A 13,284-nucleotide genomic window follows, 5' to 3' on the forward strand; every position below is an offset into this window, starting at 1 on the left:
GTACCTCTCAATCATCCTGCTAAGCAAAGCTACAATTGTGAGAACCATCTTCTACACCCCCCCCCCAAATACCAGAACAAAACTGCTAGAATCAATAGTTGGGACAGAAGTTTCTCAATAATTGATCGAGGTAGAAGACATCAGAGTTCCATAAAAATATTCTTCTAGCCTGTTCCTCTGTTTATCTTCGCTTTTTTGCACTTTCTAATTTTCTTCTTTAGCATAGTGAAACGAGGAGACCCTCTTATTAATATTAAATAGTGATTGTAGTGATTTGGTTGTTAATCTGTGCACGGTAATACTGAGTGTACCTTCTTAGAACAGTGCTAGTGGGTCATGGTAGTTCTTCATTGATATCAATTATAGATGCATGTACTTTCATTCTGTTCATACCACTTTGGGGAATTTTCCTGTAGTGCTGAAAATAGTAATTGTTCTCTGCCCCTCTTGCCCACAACATGTGCTCTTTGCATAATGATAGAATTGCCATTACACTACTTACCCCAGCAATTTGGTCAAAGACAGCTCAACCTATTTTGTAGGAGACGTAAGTCTGGCTCTCAAGTTTTCGATGGCACAAGTACACTAATTTGTACGCAGCATATCTTCACAAAAACAGCTGAGAGCATCAGCTTTTGAGACTTGTGTATTTTTGTGTCTCTAGTGGGTGTGTAGCCTGTGGCCCTTGGGCTCTTTTTCTGGGAGGGGGCGCCTTGGGAGGAGAAAAGGATGGTGGGATGAGCTGAAACAGATGGAGCAACGGGAGGAGGAAGAAGAAAATTCTGCAAGCAGTCAGTTCAAACTTCTGGCAAGAGTGACCTATCCACCCCCCTCAGGAGCCCAAGCTGTCTCCACACTACCCTGAGTTCAGGTAAGTGTTTTGGAAAAGAAAATGAGCCCCTGGCAAGAAATTGTTTTTTAAAGCAGTTATTCATACAAGTCAATCTGATAAATCAGGAATGGCAGCTATTGCAAAAAACAAAACAAGAAAAAACAAGAAAAAAAACCTTGCCCAGTAGTAGCCCACAATGATTCTGGTGTAGATCATTAAGAGGAGCTGAAGTGAAAAAAGAACAAGTAGAGCATTATTCAGTGGAAAGCCCAAAAGTCATGGTTATTTTTGCAGGGATCCCTTTTCTAGTATTCTAAAAACTGCAAAAACCCAAAAACAACAATTTGACAAGCGAAACTGCAAGAAAAATTGGTTGCTCCACCAAGTTTATCTATACAAATTGTATATTGTCATATAAAATGAAAGTACTTAAGATAATGATCTTGGTCACCCTTAACTTATAATTTCTTTGTAATGGGCTACTGTTTTTAGGATGTGCATTATACTTCAAACAGCAACCTGTTTGTTACCCTCCTAGAGAAGAGGGTGTCTCTTAATTTTGAGGAGAGTGGGGGGTAGGTTTCCTATTGAAGGGAGCAGGTTGCTTTCCCTTAGCAGCCAGCGCAAGCAAAGAAAACTCATTGGCTTCTATTGCCTTAAGTTTTCAAAAAGAAGAATGACTTGCTGCTGCTTACAGAAACCATAGATGGGAGTGGCAGTCACAGCACCTAGCTGCTTGAACATAGTTTCTTTGCTTGGTGCAAATGAAGCTGCCTTCTCCTATAGAGCGTGGTCACACACAAGGTTTGTGCAGCACTCCTGTGGTCAGACAGCTAGGTGCTATGCCTGGCACTGTTGCAAATGGGTTGGTATATGTAATAATAATAATAATAATAATAATAATAATAATTTATTATTTATACCCCTGGGCGGCTGGGCGGCTTCCAAAAGAATATTAAAATACAATGATACATCAAACATTAAAAGCTTCCCTAAACAGGGCTGCCTTCAGATGTCTTCTAAAAGTCTGGTAGTTGTTGTTCTCTTTGACATCTGGTGGGAGGGCGTTCCACAGGGAGGGCGCCACTACCGAGAAGGCCCTCTGCCTGGTTCCCTGTAACTTGGCTTCTCGTAGTGAGGGAACCGCCAGAAGGCCCTCGGTGCTGGACCTCAGTGTCCAGGTAGAACGATGGAGGTGGAGACGCTCCTTCAGGTATACTGGACCGAGGCCGTTTAGGGCTTTAAAGGTCAGCACCAACACTTTGAATTGTGCTCGGAAACATACTGGGAGCCAATGTAGGTCTTTCAAGACCGGTGTTATATGGTCTCGGCGGCCGTTCCCAGTCACCAGTCTGGCTGCTGCATTCTGGATTAGTTGTAGTTTCCGGGTCACCTTCAAAGGTAGCCCCACGTAGAGCGCATTGCAGTAGTCCAAGCGGGAGATAACCAGAGCATGCACCACTCTGGCAAGGCAGTCAGCGGGCAGATAGGGTCTCAGCCTACGTACCAGATGGAGCTGGTACACAGCTGCCCTGGACACGGATTTAACCTGTGCCTCCATGGACAGCTGTGAGTCCAAAATGACTCCCAGGCTGCGCACCTGGTCCTTCAGGGGCACGGTTACCCCATTCAGGACCAGGGAATCCCCCACACCTGCCCGCCTCCTGTCCCCCAGAAACAGTACTTCTGTCTTGTCAGGATTCAATCTCAATCTGTTTGCCGCCATCCAACCTCCAACCGCCTCCAGACACTCACACAGGACCGTCACCGCCTTCACTGGTTCTGATTTGAAAGAGAGGTAGAGCTGGGTATCATCCACATACTGATGAACACTTAGCCCAAACCTCCTGATGATCTCTCCCAGCGGCTGCATGTAAATGTTGAAAAGCATGGGGGAGAGGACAGAACCCTGAGGCACCCCACAAGTGAGAGCCCAGGGGTCTGAACACTCATCCCCCACCACCACTTTCTGAACACGGCCCAGGAGGAAGGAGCGGAACCACTGTATGACAGTGCCCCCAGCTCCCAGCCCCTCAAGACGGGGCTTTTCCTTTTCTTTCCTTCTCCAGGAGCATGGGGCGTACATGGCAAGTATGCTGCTTGTACTGACTCATTGGTGTAATTAGGTTTCCCTTCAAGCAAATTTTTAAATAAGCAGGAAGGGAATCAGGTGTACATCTTTCCTCAATCGGAGGGTCGTGTTTGAATTGCCCCTATATGCCAAACGGCATGCATTTTTATATTGCCCTCTGTAGTGTAGCTACTCTGTTCCCTCATCACTTGCAGCTGGAAGAAGCCTGATCTAAAGTTCCCAAGACGCTAGCATTGCAACATACGAAGCTGTCTTGTTCCAAGTCGGATCAATGCTCTCTTTAGATCAGTATTGCCTGCACCACACTAGAGCTGGTGCTTTTCGGATTTTTGGATGCTCTCCAGCCATCAGGGATGGTAGGAACTATAGTTTAAAGCACCTGGAGGACACTAGGTAAGAGAAGGCTAGTCTACATTTACTGGCAGTGGTTCTCCATCATTTCAGGCCAGTAGATTTCCTAGGCTTACCTGGAGATACTTGGAATTGAACATGGGACTCTTTGTATATGTAAAGTATGCCATTTTGCTAGCAACCTAACACAAATATTTCAGTCATTTGTGCTTCAAGCCCCAAAACCCATCCCCCACATAGTGGAGACAGAATTTAGTTTAAATGTTAATGGGCAAATTTTGGCCACAACTTTATTAAAATACACAAATATGACTGGTATTCGTTTAGGCATTGGTATCAAACTATCTGGCTCCTGCCCCATCCTGTAGGAAGCCTGGAAGGGTAAACAACCAGCAGGGGGAGCTCCATCAATGTATATAGACTGGTCTCACCCCTGGGGTTCCCGGGGGTCCTGGCATGGCCCTAGCCCCTCTCCGGGCTTTGGATGAGATCCAGACCCCCGGATTCCTTTAATGGAATACCCTATTAATTGGAGGAGCAGGTGATGGCCGCACCTCCCCTCCCCACATTCCCCTAAACCAATGCCTAACCGCCAGACCTTACAAAGTTGTGACGATTGCTAAGAGGTAGGCAAAAACCAAGTGGCCACAGCCAATCTGCCACATTGGAAAAAAATCCTACCTGGCCCCCATTCCAAAAACAGGCGACCAACTGAAGTCCAAGGCAAGGCCAAACGCAACCTTTGTGGGTGGGTGTTTGGCAGCACGAAGCAAAAGGAGGTCCCTACATTGCGCTGCCAAATAAATATCCCCAACCCCCAACCTTGCCATGCGGCTGATTGGCTAAAGGCCATTGGCATAACTGTGGCACCACCGGCTTGGAGCGGGGCAAGCCCCACCCACAAGCCGGTTAGGGAAGAGTTTCAGGGCCGAGCACAACATGGACCCTCTGTTAGGAGGATCCAACTTGTAAATTTCATGAAAGATCTGGGTCACTTCTGGAAGCAGAGTCACATCACCAGGAATTGTGGAGAGTATGCTTTAACATAAGGGGGTGTCTAGTATACCTATATAATTTCAGAATCTCTGCTACTTTAATTTTTCATTTCACTTTTAGTTTGTATACCACTTTCTATATTCCTGTATTTTTTGCACCATAACACTCACCTTTTTCCTCCTAGAAAGTAAGGGGAAATGTCTGTGCGTGTTATGGAGGAAATGCCTACGGGTGGCATGCCTACGGATTTTCCTCCTCTAAAAACTATGTGCGTGTTATGGTCGGGTGCGTGTTATAGAGCGAAAAATACGGTACTTTACAAGCTGAAGAAAAGCAAGATCGCACACCTTATAACAATCCGGTCCAATGCAAAAACCTTACAATAAAAACAACTTTAAAACAAACAACATATCAAATAAAGTAATATTAAATAATCCATTAGAATATAAAAGTACACAATAAAATTAAATATCAGTGAATAACAAACAGAAATTCATTCTTAACCATTTTAATAAATAGTTTCTAAACTATAATCAATAAAAATAACAGCAAGTGACAGTGCATAAAATAACACAGTACAAATTGAGAAGCAAAGACACACAACTTATAATTTATTTTTTTAAAGTATCCCTGAACTCCCCTTCTCCCTTCCCAGCTGTTTCTGATGTTCCTAACGGCATGGTCTGGGAAAGACTCCTAGGGCTGGAGGGAGGGGCAAGGCAGGTGAAAAAAGCCATTGCCTGATGGCCAGCACAAAGTCTCCCCTTAAACATCTCTTATGAAGACTTCTAGGCTGGAGGAAATATGGAAGAAATAAAAAATGCAGGTTGGTACATTAGATTAATTTGGGAGGGGGTGGGACAACAGTAGTGTAATATTAAGATCACCTAAAAAAATTACAAAGTAGTGAAGAAACTTTTGAGTTCACCAGAGTTTTCTTGAAGCTAAATATGAAGCAATATGAAGGGGGTACGGTCAGGATGAGAAGATTTTATTGCATGCGGTGAGAAATCCCTGTTACAATTTATAATGGCATAAAAATTGAGCGGAGATGTTATACAGACATAGGAATCTTTTGTCTAAGGCGACAGTGTCCTAGAACTTGAGAAAGAAAACCTACAACCTAATAATGAACTTTGCCTGTGGGAGAAAAAGTAAGCAATACCTAGTTGGCCACGTATTAATGCTTTGCCTTGTACACTACCTAATAATAATCTTCAACTTTGCATACGTTAGAACTACCCTCTTTTTCTTTGCTCTCTGGCTTAGAAAGGATCAGTGTGTTCTGACAACTGTTAGAAAAACATCCTAATAAGCCATGGTGTTACATTTTTGAAAGAAGTGCAACAATGGCTCATTTCTCCCCATTAGTCTTTGTAGCAACTGGAGACCATCTTTGCACTTACTACAGACCTACCTGGCCCCTACTCTAATGCTATTGTAAACTGCAAATTGGCTCTTTTATGAGGCCAAGCAATCTCCCCATCACCACTGACACCTGCCTGTTTGTGCTTAATATCCACTGTGCTTAAGGAAACGCCATGTTTGTGGTGCTCAGCTCCTTCCTTTAGGCATCTGGTGGTTGGCCACTGTGCAAACAGGATACTAGACCAGGTGGGCTATTTGCCTGACCGAGCATGGTTGTCCTTATGTTAACATCCTGCCTGAAGAGGAGTGAAACCTTGCTCACTACTCTGACATTTTACTTGCTCCAAATAAAGGAGTTAAGTTTAAAAAACAAAACAAATGCATGGACATATACTGCTATTCAGCTTTAGGTGGCACTATTGCCTTATATTAAATGAGGCAAGTTGGCGGTGGTTGACTTATTTGGACTGTAAACTTCACCTGGCACATTCCCTTTCATCATGATTACAATGCATACATTTCAAAGGCTAAAGTGAAATGGTGTAAATCTGTGAGTATAGTTAAAAGCGTTTTATAGTCAGACGGGCACCGAGTTTGTTCACAGATGTGTTTGTTTTATGCTCACCTCTTTCCAGTGAGTTTATGGCCTGTACTTGAACGAGCATTTATTTTCTTTACATGTGTATTCTAATTTGCACAGTTCTGGATGCTCACATGCTCACATGTGATAGAATCCTGCACTAAAAAAAGATGTTATAATGAAATGGCGTAGAACTTGGTTTGGATTTATGGCTGTCAGACTCTTTCCTTTTGAAAAGCAGCTGGATCCACTAGCTCATTGCCCTGCTAGCCGCACTCTGTAGTCCATAAACTGGCTTAGATTTTGCCCCCAATTGTACAGTCACTTGGAGTTAATGATAATTTTGCATGGGGCAATACAGCAGTCAACAGAAACTGCACCTGCCCCCTCCCACCATTAATGCCTGTCTATCTACCAGATCCCATGAAGGGACGCGGGTGGCGCTGTGGGTTAAACCACAGAGCCTAGGACTTGCCGATCAGAAGGTTGGTGGTTCGAATCCCTGCAACGGGGTGAGCTTCCGTTGCTCGGTCCCTGCTCCTGCCGACCTAGCAATTCAAAAGCATGTCAAAGTGCAAGTAGATAAATAGGTACCGCTCCGGCAGGAAGGTAAACGGCGTTTCCATGCGCTGCTGGGGTTCGCCAGAAGCAGCTTAGTCATGCTGGCCACATGACCCAGAAGCTGTATGCTGGCTCCCTTGGCCAATAAAGCGAGATGAGCGCCGCAACCCCAGAGTCAGCGACGACTGGACCTAATGGTCAGGGATCCCCTTTACCCTTTACCAGATCCCACACCCATGGTCACACAGCTATACTGGTTCAGGGAGAAGCTGCACACCAGACGGAAATGAAACATAGGTCTTTCTAGATCAGCATAGTCTGCACCACACAACACCTGGTTCTCTTCAGGTTTTGGGCTGCTCTTATGTTGAGTCAGGCCATTGGACCATTTAGGTTTGTTTGTCTGCAATGGCAGCAGTCCTCCAGAGTTTCAGACTGGAAAGTGGGTTCTGGGACATTTTGCCTGCTACATCCCTCATGGCAAATGAGGACTACGGAGGTTTAATAAGGGCTGTGCTAATTCATTTTCAACACTTTTGCATTTTTGTTGCATAGTGCTGTTTAAGTCAGTTGTTAAATTATGTTAAAACAAATTATTTGTATAACTCTCACTTCTTTATCCGTGGGCACTGCTGTTTCCATCTCCCATCATTGGCAGGAAAGATCACATGGATCAACTACAGACAGAATCCTACAGAGTAGCATTCCACATAACTGGGGACAGATTTTTTTTAAAGGGGTAGAATTCCATTTTAATTTCTGATATAGGTGAACGGCGAATCCTCAAACACTTCAAATCAACTAAAAGTGTGAAGAAAATTAAGTATTGCATTAAAAATTTGTTTGCTTAGTTTCCATAGCAGATTCCACTAGGTGTCAGCCCACGCCTCTTCAAAAGCTGTGTTACGTAGGTGCCCATTTTTATATTTCATTCCAGAAGACTTCATTTTAAGACCAAAGTGTAAAAATGCATCTACTTAAAAGTCCTACTGTGTTCAGTGGGATGTACTACTTAGTAAGAATCCAGTCTATCTTTTAATGTTTATAATCTCTAATGCCTCGGAGGAGACATAAACAGTGGCGTAGCATGGGTTGTCAGCACCCGGGGCAAGGCAAGTAATTTGCGCCCCCTAACCCATGGAGCCAGGTAGGGGCAGAGAGCTGCAAGTGTGAGCGCGCCGCCCCAGATGTTGCGCCCGGTGCGGCTGGCCCCCGCTGCACCCCCCCCACGCTACGCCACTGGACATAAAAGCACTCAGACTGATAGCCACATATATGTATTTAGTGGGAAACATGCTACACTTCACTGTGCCCTTCCAGCCATCTAATTAATAGCACTTTCATCCTCTGTAAATAGCCACTCCCAGTATCCACCTTTGGTACTCGCATGCTTTAGGAAGCATCAGCAACTACATGCATGTCAGAGTTCTGACTGGGATCAGAGAAGAAGTTCAGGATATGCAATAGGAATAACCCTGAAGACTTAGGGATCATTCAAATTTTATTGGATTTTACTGGCGGTTGCACAGTTATTAACTCATTTTTATTGATGGCTTTTTTGGGGTACATTTCTAGCTTTGAGGATGATTTGATTAAAATGATACCTGTATTGCTAAATACAACGTTTAGATTTATAGTTCTCATCTCTCGGCAAGACAGGCCAATGGTTTGATTTAGTGAAGGTAGCTTAGTATTTTAGGGAGGAGCCATAAGCTCAATGGCAGAGCTCATCTTCTACATTATAATTCCTGAAAATTTTATCATCCCAATTTACACAGGCTGCAAAGGATCCCTGCTCAACCTCTAGGGAGCTACTGCTATTTAGCGTGGAGAGGACTGCACTAGATGGCTCAGTGGTCTTCCTTTGCATAAGCCATCTCCATGTGTTTCTATAAACTAAAGTGAAAACCAACACCTAACCTATTTTAATTTTTTAAAAAGTGCACTGCAGTGTGAGATAATTGCAATCCATTACTCAGAATATACAACCAACATCTTTTTAAGCCCTGATCTTTCCATCAGTGTGTTTCATTCATGTGAGCAAGGGAAACGGGGCAGGATAGGAAGCTGAGGAAAAACCAGAGAAAACAATAGCAGTGAGTCATATTTCAAGCTTATTTTGTAGATTCCCATTATAGCAGACCTTCTAATGTAAAGCAAAATCTGGCAGAATATTGAAGGGAAGCCAGCATTATTTTTAATTAGGTCTGTATCGCCCAGAACAAATTCTTCCTTTAGAAATGGGCAAACCAGAGTTCCTGCCTTTATGCTGTACACTTGAGTTATTATAGTGATAAAACTTATTTCCCTGTACACTGGAGTCATTGAATGGCTCCTTTTTTCCTGAAGAGTTGTGATGTACTTCTTGCAGCCTTGCCATATAGTTTCCTAGGATCCTCTGTTCTCTCCAACTTCAGCGGAAGCTTAGATTTGTCAAGAGGCTCTTAGTCCCACACAGTACAGTTTTCTGATGTACCCCACCCTCCGAGGACTAGTTTTTCCCAGGACCTAACCATTATAATGCAGGGGTCTTCAACTGAGAGCCACTACATCCACACCATGCATTTAAGCTTTCCCCATAGTATCCTGGGAACTGTAGCTTGTTACAGTAAGTGCACTGAGAGTTGTTAGGGGACCCTTAATAAACCACAGTTTTCAGAATTCTTTGGGGGAAGCCTTGACTTACAAAGTGGTATGAATGTTTTAAATGTATGGTGTGGTTTCTGACGCTGGATATCTACCAAGGTTTCTACTACAGTACAAACCACTGTTGGAAATCACAGCCAATGATGCTTGAGGAATTCAGTCTTTGCACATTTCTCTTTTGAATTGACTTGATCTGCACCTCCCAGATGAATGAAAGGATAGAACATGCATATCGTGAAAGTGAGCAGGTTTTAAACTATGTATTTTAATGCAAATTTATATGATTTTTTAAAAATCACATTTAATATGAAAGCCCAGTGGATCAGCCCAATGGATTGTGGGTGAATGTATGCAAAAATGGCAGACTGTAAACACATCCCTATCACTTCCATAGGGAAGAACATTAATGAGTTTAATGTACCCTCCGAACTGTAGAATCACCAGGTCAAATCTGAATCAGTTAGGCACCCTGTCCCAAATTTTATAAAACTGCTTGTCCAGCGCTCAGATTGGCTTTGGCTTTAGATTTTCTGTATTTATTCCTGATAAAGCAACAGTATGCCATAACTACGGCATGTTACACTGGCAGATTGTATTCTCTTGCTGGTTTGTATATAACCAGACAAACACAGATTCTTGTTTGCTAAAAAGTTTTCTTCAGAATATAAAATAATTCTGAAGTTGCGTCTTTATTTTTACCATTAGAATGAAAATGATGAGGAAACTAATTTGGCTCTGTACTGAAAAAGGAAAACGTATGTTCTGAAGAATTCACGCCTAATAAAAGTAATCTTATTTCGCTATGCCTTCTCCCTTCATGTGGCTGTTGTTAAGATGGCTTTACAAAAGGCTTTTATCCTCCCTCAGTTTAAATTGCTGTGGATAAAGGAGGGTCCCTGTTGCTCAGTTATGTCCGCTATCGATCAACCTGGTTTCTTCAGCAATGGAGACACTCCCCTCTTGCGCAAACATTTGTGTGCCGCTTTGAAGCTCTCCCAATAGTTGCCAAAAGGGAGTGCTTCTCAGAGTTGTGAATTTTAGCAAAATACTTCCTCTATTATATATGGCAAGTGCATTGCTTTTTTGTGGAAAATGCAATAGATTGCAATATTAGATGTATAAATATTTCAGTGAAATGCTACTCAGAATCTTTTTGGACTTCTTTGGCCTTTGCAGCGATACATTTGATTGATTGCTTAAATTTAAAACTGTGTAAAGTTCATTTTGGAATATACAGCATATTTGTGCACAGAAACAATTTGGTGATATACAGTATAGTCATGGCTAATATCAAAACATGATGATGTATCATTATAAACAACTTTCCCCCCATTTTTGGTCTTTTATTGGAATGTAACATGAAAATGTGCACTACTGGCTATTCCTAGCTATAGCAGATGCCCTATTAACCACCATAATCTACATATATTGTTCTTTTTTAAAATATAGTAATGATACACAAATGCTATGGATTAATGGAACTATGTGAAGTGGGTTCAGTGATTCCCTAAGGGTAATATCTCCATAAATGATGCTTTAGCCTGATAGAGTAATGGCTGCTTGTTCTCTCAAACCACAGTTGGATTCCTGAAATATTTGTTCAGTTTAGGGATCCTAGTAACTTTGAGTTATGAGTTCCTGGGTCTCCAAAGGTTTAGTTTTCATCATCATAATTCATGTGATGGTTTTCACACGGAAAAGAATTAAGCATAAATTCTTATATGCTTATGAGTGTTTGCTTGCATGTGCATATATCATAAATCTTTTCATGTCATCACTTACAAGGTGAAGGACTTTGGCAGCACTTAGACCACAGAAAGCCTCCATTCAAAATGGTTCCTTGTCCTTTCCAATATTTGCACAGCATTGTGTAACTAACCAGTCGTTTCCCACATTTGTCATACTCAAGGACTTTGCTTCTTCTACATATACCTACCCTGAGAATGCTCCAAAGGTACTGCATAAAGAACCAAGCCTTTAAAAAAGCCCAACCATGCTCCTCTGTACTGCCAAGCGAGACCTGCCTGCTTGCCCCCCTTTTCCCAGGGACAATACATTGTTATGACATGGGGTGTGTGGCTTGAGTATCAATGGTTACAAGGGAGCAGGTTGTATGGCAGCCATTTCAGGTCAGGGCCAACATCCCTGGCTTTTTAGGCCAAAGGAAAGTGTGGGCATAGGAAGGCTAAATTGTATGTGAGCATGATGTATGAGATTATAGAACATGCATGCTGCTTACATGACACAGAAGGATTTTACATTTCCATGCTTTACAGTGCATGAGTGAATTGCAAGTGGCTCAACTCTTAAACTGAAGGTTCCTTGATATATGTGTGTGAGTGTATGTTTATAATGGGTGAAATCTGGATACCAGCATCTGGTTTTAACTGGTCTAGTAATCTCATTGGTATTAGTGTATATGATTTAGTAACATAAATCCCCCCCAACAATGCCTGAGATGCTGATAACTGCCAACATGCAATAAATATGATAATGTTCAGAAGTCTTTAGGGACATAAATGTCAAAGATACTTGGAGGCGGGAAGACTATGTGAGACTTTGTGTCCATGTGGCTTCCCCCCTCCTTTTTTTTGAATAAGTCTTCTGACTATAAATGGAACAAAAATGTTTAGTCTCTTAATCTAGAGATTTGTCTCCTTGTGAAAATGTCAGCAATGCCAGAACATCTGATAATACTTACTTAAAATCTGATTTAGAATTATAGTTATTAATACATTTAAGTAAACGTTGGAAAATATTCAGAGTTCTGAGGGGCTTTTTATATAGGGTATAAGATCATCTGTGTAAAATAAGTATATATAGATCTGTCTCACTACATATTCATACTGTGGTGTCAAAGCTGAAGCCAGTAACTGAAAGAACTCGGAATAATAATAATAAAAAGGCAAAATTCTTTTAACTGATAATGCAATACACTGTAATGGGTGATTTCTGAAACTATATTATTTAGTTGATGGAAGCATGTGGAAAACCTCTTAGAAATTTGTACAAAAAGTGTCTAATTATCAGATTATGTACTGTTCAAAGCAGTCTGTGAACTCATGCAGACTTGAGGGTTCTTAAGACCGAAGTCACTTAGTTCCTCAGTACTTGCCAGCAGAGACCACTTCATCTCTTCATGTATACTCCTAAAGCAAATGGTCTGTTATTCATCTGTAATCTTTAACCTGGTCAGTCTCTAGACAATGTGACCTAAGGACTGGCTTCCCTGCTCTTTTAGTAGAATGTGTTGATTTGTATTTTCATGTTCCTAATTTAAGTAGTTGAACTAGGCATTAAGATTAGCTTTGTCACTTTGGGGCATCTTAATCACCCACATGGTGTGTCACGACTAAACTAGCCCGTCTACTTTACATGTTCCTCTTTCCAAAGTGTAGGAAACTGGACTTGCATGAAATACCTCAAGTACCGAACGCACCCATAGGAACTTACCTATGTCCAGAGATTTCCTCAAGTTTCTGCTTTGGAGGATGATAGATGCTTGTGATTGTGCCTTTTCACCATGAGCACTGAGATAATGCAATTTCCTCTCAGAGAAGGGAGGGTTTCATTTTTGGCATTTTGACATTGCAGGTAGTTCTTTTTTTGGAGGGTCTTTGAGAACCTCTAGTAATGTCTCTCTGCTTCTCTTTTGCTTTCCCCACCAGATTATTTAACTAATTATCCTCATGGTTATTGTGGGGTGTTGTTCTTTTTATGTGTACTATGGAGCTTTAAAATCATTTCCAAGCTGCCTCATAGAGTCAAACGATATAGATCATTTCAGAGCAAAAGGTGGGATGCGTATTTTGTGCTATACAAAGAAACAAATATATACATATTTGCATGCTGTAGAAA

Source organism: Podarcis liolepis (genome assembly GCF_965112155.1).
Source record: "Podarcis liolepis genome assembly, chromosome: 9".
NCBI classification, from domain to species: Eukaryota; Metazoa; Chordata; class Lepidosauria; order Squamata; family Lacertidae; genus Podarcis; species Podarcis liolepis.